Source organism: Antrostomus carolinensis, unplaced genomic scaffold, assembly GCF_000700745.2.
Source record: "Antrostomus carolinensis isolate BGI_N321 unplaced genomic scaffold, ASM70074v2 scaffold21932, whole genome shotgun sequence".
Classification (NCBI taxonomy): Eukaryota; Metazoa; Chordata; class Aves; order Caprimulgiformes; family Caprimulgidae; genus Antrostomus; species Antrostomus carolinensis.
Window position 1 is genome coordinate 1 of NW_010301907.1, and position 5,745 is coordinate 5,745.

Consider the following 5,745-nt stretch of genomic DNA (forward strand, 5'->3'; position numbering starts at 1 on the left):
GTGGCTCAGAAGCCCAGGAGCGATGCGTGGTCCATGTGCTGGCAGCGTGTTTGGTCTGGGGAGCGCAGGCCCGAGGCCCAGGCGCCTGCTGGTTATTATTAGCAGCGTTTGTAATCCTCAGCGACTGTATCCAGGCTGCCGGGCAGTGCGCAGCCAGCCCTGGCCTTGGAAAGCATCACCACTGACTCACTGGGCAGGTCCCAGGGGGCTGCACAGCCCCCTCTGTACCAGGACACTCTGCAGTGGCCAGGGTGAGCCCTGGCCACTCTTGGGGCTGGGACATGGGTCCCCTTCACTGTGCTCCTCCTCACCTCCCCTTGTTTTTGAGCCCCAGAGCTCTCCCTCTCCCCTTCCCAGCACCCCCTGGCCATGGGTATGACTCTCAAGCAGCCCCCTCCCTCCTCCTGGTGTCCTGGAAGCCACATCTGTCCCTGTGCCATATAATTTATTGGTGCCTTTGAGTACTGGGGTCTTTGTCAAGCTGGAGAGCCCCTGGGCCACCATTAGCCAGCTGGGTCCTGGCTGGGCTAGCTCAGCACCAGAGCTGGCCACCCGGCCAGAGCTGCTGCAGGGCCTGGGGCGCACCCAGCGCTCTCTGATGAAGTGCAGCACCCCGCCAGGACAGACGGTGCCAGAGCTGATGCGTTCCAGTGCTGCCAGAGCTCACGGGTTCCTCTGCTGTCTGGGTAGCTTGAGGCTTCTCGGGAATGTTTCTCCTCCCTCTGGCTGCTTGTCAGCCCCGATTTCTTTAAACAGGTGCTGCTGCAATGCTCATTGCCTTCAGAGATGGGGCACAGGTGTGACAATGGGGTTTTGTGTGCCTGGAGGTGAGCCCTTCCTCAAGGCACAGGGAGCCTTGTGTCCTCCAGAAGCCTGGCTGGGCTCCATGGGACCAGGTCTGTGCTGTACTGTCCTCAGCCCCTCTTACAGCACAGCAAAGGGGACATTGGAGCTGAGTAGGGTCCTGGCCGGTTTTTCCTCCTGGCAATGGTTACCTCACTGTAGGAGCAAGGCAGAATAAGTCACCCTGGACCTGAGCAGCATCTCCTCTGGAAGGACAGGGACCAGGCGGTGGTTGTGATCTGGGTGGTGGTGGAGAGCAGCGGGAAGGGGGAGGGATGCTTCCCACTGCTGAGTAAGTGTTTGGGAGTTCTGGTCTGCGCGTGACCTGGTGGCTGCCAGGACCGCTCGGCACAGGCTGCCTGGCCAGGGCTGGCGGTCCCGTGGTGCTGGGTGGCACGGCTGAGGGAGTACGTGCGTTTCCAGCAGGCACTGCACACGTGTGAGCAGGGAGCAGAGCCTGGGCTGCTGACCTGGGAGGTCAATTCTGTGAGTAGAGGGGAGGAGACCTCTGGTCTGCAGTCTCCCCTCGGTTCACTGTTTTTCCGAGTTGCTCCCTGCAATCATCCTCAAAGTTGCTTCATCCTCCTCTTCCAACCTTGCTTAGGCCAAAGCCCAGCAGATGTTACAGGTGGGACTGGCCTTGGGCAGAGCAGGGAGTGCTTTGCAAGGGGCTGCTGGTGGAAGTGTGCTCTATCAAACCCATCTTGGCTCGGCTGAGCGCTGCAGTCCCCTGATGTGACTCAGCAGATGAAGCTCCCAGACACTGTCCGCTGGGCTGTGGGCTCCTGGCAGCGTTGGGGCTGCTGCGGGCTCAGGGTTTCTTGGTTGACTCAGTACATCAGCAAGCAGAGGGCTGTGCTCAGCACTCGGAGAGCTTCCTTGCTTGCTTTTTTTTTTTCTTCACCCCCCCCCCCCCTCCTGTTTGTTTAACATACTGCGCTGGGCTGGTTCAGACCCACTGAAGTCATTAACCACTCAACTAAAATGCTGATGGATGAACCTGCTCAGGGAGAGCAGCCTTGGCGTGTTTAATGGCTGGCTGGAGCTGTGCACCCCGCTGCCTCCTTCCTTCCCTCTTCCCTGTCTCTGCAAACCAGTATCTACTGGGGCAGCTGTGTGGCTCTGCCTCCCTCCTGCCAGGGCAGCCTGTGGTGTGAAACCGGCTGGTACCTCAGTGTGGGTCAAGGTTTCCCTGCCCCTCTCTGGGAGGGACAGACAGTTGCAGCACCATGTCCACAGCTGTAAGATGTAGCAGTGGCAGAGCAGGGAAGGAGCCCAGGAGTCCTTGTTTGCATTAACTGCTGGTAGTGGTTCCCCTTGTCTCTGCTGGCTTCGATCACTGGAAAAAAAGTTAATTAGTGTGTCACTGTCTGTTCTCATCCCCATCCCCAGCCTGTTAACGGATGAGGCAGCGCTGTCAAAGCGATCCCCTAATGAAAAGCTGCTGGGTGGGAACCACAGCATTGCTGGGGCTGCCGAGTCTGGTTCTTGTGAGAAATGGTCAGAAAACTTCAATTCTGTGATGAGTATTTCTGTCCTGGAAATGGCAGATGGCAGGGACAGGGTAGGGCTTTCCATGGTGGTCCAGATGGACCAGGATGCTCTGGAGATGGGGAGGGTGAGCGGGCAGTGCCAGGCTCTCTGCCGGGCACAGCAGCCTGGCTGGTTTGCCAAGGGTTAACCACAGCTGGTGACTTTGAAGAGAGTAGGGTCAAGTGGGTGACAGAGGGGACAGCTCTGGAGGTGATCCAGCAAGGGAGGGCCTTGCACTTGGAGGTGCCCAGCTGGTCCTGGCCAGGGAAAGTCACGCAAACTCTGCCTGCTCAGGACAGTGTGCTGTGCCACACTGTCACCTGGATAGCAAAGGCGCCAAGGGGATGTCACCTGCCTCTTCTGCAAAGGTCCCAGCACCTTTCCCCTGTGTCCCTTACCCCATCTGTGCCTTCCTGGGGGCTCCTAGTGCCCCTGGACACACCAGGCAGCAGAAGCACAAACCACCCAGCTCCCAGAGGGACTCTCTTTAAATTTAAGAAGTCAGCATCTCCACCTCTAATACCAACTGCCTGCCTTCCCTGTGCCGGAGGGGAGAGGGTGCCTAATTAGTCTGGCATTAATTGGCAGCTGTGCAGGTGGCCTCCACACTGCCACAGGGCTGGGGCAGGAGCTCCACCATCTCCCAGCGCAGTGGGGAGGGATAAGGGGATATGCTACCCCTTGGTACAGCCTTGTCAGCAGCACCGGCCCCTGCCAGTGGGATGTGGGGCTCTCCTGCTGGACCCATAACCACTTGGATGTGCCCCTGCTGTCACCCAGTGCAGTCTGTGCCACTGATTACTGCGTTGTCTCTTGCAGTGGCTGCAAACTGGAAAGCGAGGCAGGACGTGTGTCCCCCCTTTAGGGAGCCTTTGTGGGTGTCGTGCCCTTCACTCCATCCCAGCTGCAGGGTTGGTGCACAGGGCTGGTGCTGGGACACGGTGTGGGGCAGGGTTGTGTTGGGGCTTTCCATGGTGTCCCCTCTGGGATGCTGGGCTGCTACTTGGTCCCTTCTGGGCTGGATATGGCCCCGGGAGCCCACACGGAGTCTCTGGAGCAGAGACCACAAGGACTCATCGCTTTCTGAAATGCCCACCCATGCAAACAGTTGCTGGGTGAGCCTTAGAGGAGAGGACAGGCTTTGCCTGCCCCTGCTCCCTGCCCAAGGATGCCATCTGCCCCACCTGTGGCAGCAAGAGATGTCCAGGTGTTGGCACCTGTGGGGTTTGCTTGACAGAGGCCAGAGCAAAAAGAGGGGAGCAGCAGATGAGGTGGCTGGGTGCAATGCTGAGGGTGCTGCACCCAGGGGTGATGGTTCCTGCAGGGACAGGCACTGCTGAGCTGGGACTCCTCACCCTACCGTGGGACGTGATGGTGTTTTCCTAATCAGACCTGGCACTGCCTGAGCCCTCGCCGGGGGCTGGATGGCCCCAGAGCTTTGACGGGGCTCTGGTTGCTCCATGGCTTGTCTTTGCCCACAGCAGTGACGGGGGGGACTGGTGGGAGCAGATGCTCCCCACACTTTGGCGGGGGTGGGGGTCAGACCTGTGAAGTGCTACCTCTGCAAAAGGCATGTCCCCCATCAGACACCCTGGGGCTGGCAGGACCATCACTGGGGGCAGGAAAACTGCTCTTGTTCTGTAGCAGCTGCTTCTCTGGCTGGCGGGAGGACAGAGCCCCAGCAGTGGGCTGGAAGGGAGCTGCCAGCCTAGCAGCTGTTTTGTTTTGCTAAACTCTGCCCAACATTATTATTTATTCTTTTTTTTTAAAGGCTTCTTCCTTCCCCTTTTCCTCCTGGCTTTTCTCTTTCTGGATGGCTGGCTCCTGTCTGCTTTCTTTCCCTCTTGCAACGTCTTGCATCAGGCTTGGAGCAGAAAGTGCAGCCATAAATGGCAACGTGCAGGGCCTGGGAGTTTAATCCAAGAAAATTTTCTTCCCCAGCTTTGCAGCCTGAGATCTTCCCTTTCCCTGGAGCTGGAGTGGGGCGCTCATTTGTCCCCATCCTGCCCATAGGTGCCAGGGCTGTCCCTATGACCAAGGACAAGGAGAGGAACACACCAGCCCCCCAGCCTCCTTGTGTCCTATCTGAGAAGGGAAACCCATTGCTCTGAGGGGAGGAAGTGGGGAGGAAATGGCCAGAAATGAGCTGAAAACCAGATGATGCTGTGCTGGGGAACCTGGCCTCCATCTCCTGTAGGGCTGGGAGAGGGTTCGCATGGTGGCAAAGCCATGAGGGGAGGGATTCTGGGGGGACAACACCAAGCTGCCTATGCCCAAATGTCCCTGGAGGTCTTGTCCTTGCTCCTGCTTTGGTCCAAAGCCTCTGCTGCTGGAGTCAGCTTCACACGTGGGCATCTGGCTTGTTGGCTGTGGAAGGTGAAGGGCCAAAGCGTGTTTCTGATGATCTGACAAATACTTCAGCTCTAAAGCCAAGAGCTGCCAGAAGCCAGGGCAGATGCATTGCTGCAGTGTTATTGAAGGTAAATGACATGTTGGATTTTAACCCTGTGGTGTTGGGCTCTGGGCTTTCCAAAGGCCCTGGCAAGCTGTGCAAAGGTGTGATTCAGATGTCCCTGGGCACAGGATGTGCTGTGGAGTGGGCTGGGTCCATCCTGCCCACAGGCAGGGAGCATGGGGCAGGTTCCCAGCCCCGTGTGGCCTCAGGGCCAGGCAGCTGCTGCCGAGCGCGTCCCCTCGCCGATGCCGGCGGCAACGTGATCCTTGTTTGCTGCAGCAGCTGGCCTGGGCGGCCGTGTCACGTCTGTTTTCTTCAGCAGCGGGCCTGGGCGGCCGTGTCACGTCTCCTCCAGATGCTCCCAGATAACGACGTGCGCAGTCGCCCTGCGGTGCTTCTTGTCATTCTTGTCACCCTTTTTTTTTTCTTTTCCCCTTTTTTTTTTATTTATTTATATTTTTTTCTGCGAGAAGGTTCTTGGTTGGCGTGCAGCTGTGGAGAGATGCTGGCTCACAGGCTGGTGGCCAGAGCACTCAGGTCCTTGCACCTCCAGCAGCTCCTCCTGCCACCTGGCCCTGGTCCGTGCTTCCCTTGTTCCCCACCACTCAAAACATTCTCGCTGTATTGCCCCTGGGCTGTGCTTTGCACAGAAGAGCAGTGCCTGGGGTGCCATAGTGTTCTTTTTGGTTCTCAAATCTCCCAGTGTTGTCCCAGCACCTCCCCCCTTCATTTTCTGGCTGCAGGACGCTGCCCTGCTCTCACAGAGCAACCTGTGCCTGGGGCACAGCAGCCCCCAGCTTGGCTGCTCTTGCCCCACATCTGTGAGGAAAAACCATCACAGCAGCACCCACCGGCCACGGCAGGGCTGCAGAGCCCTCAGATTTGGGATAGGCTCCCTGGGGGGGTCGGGGCGC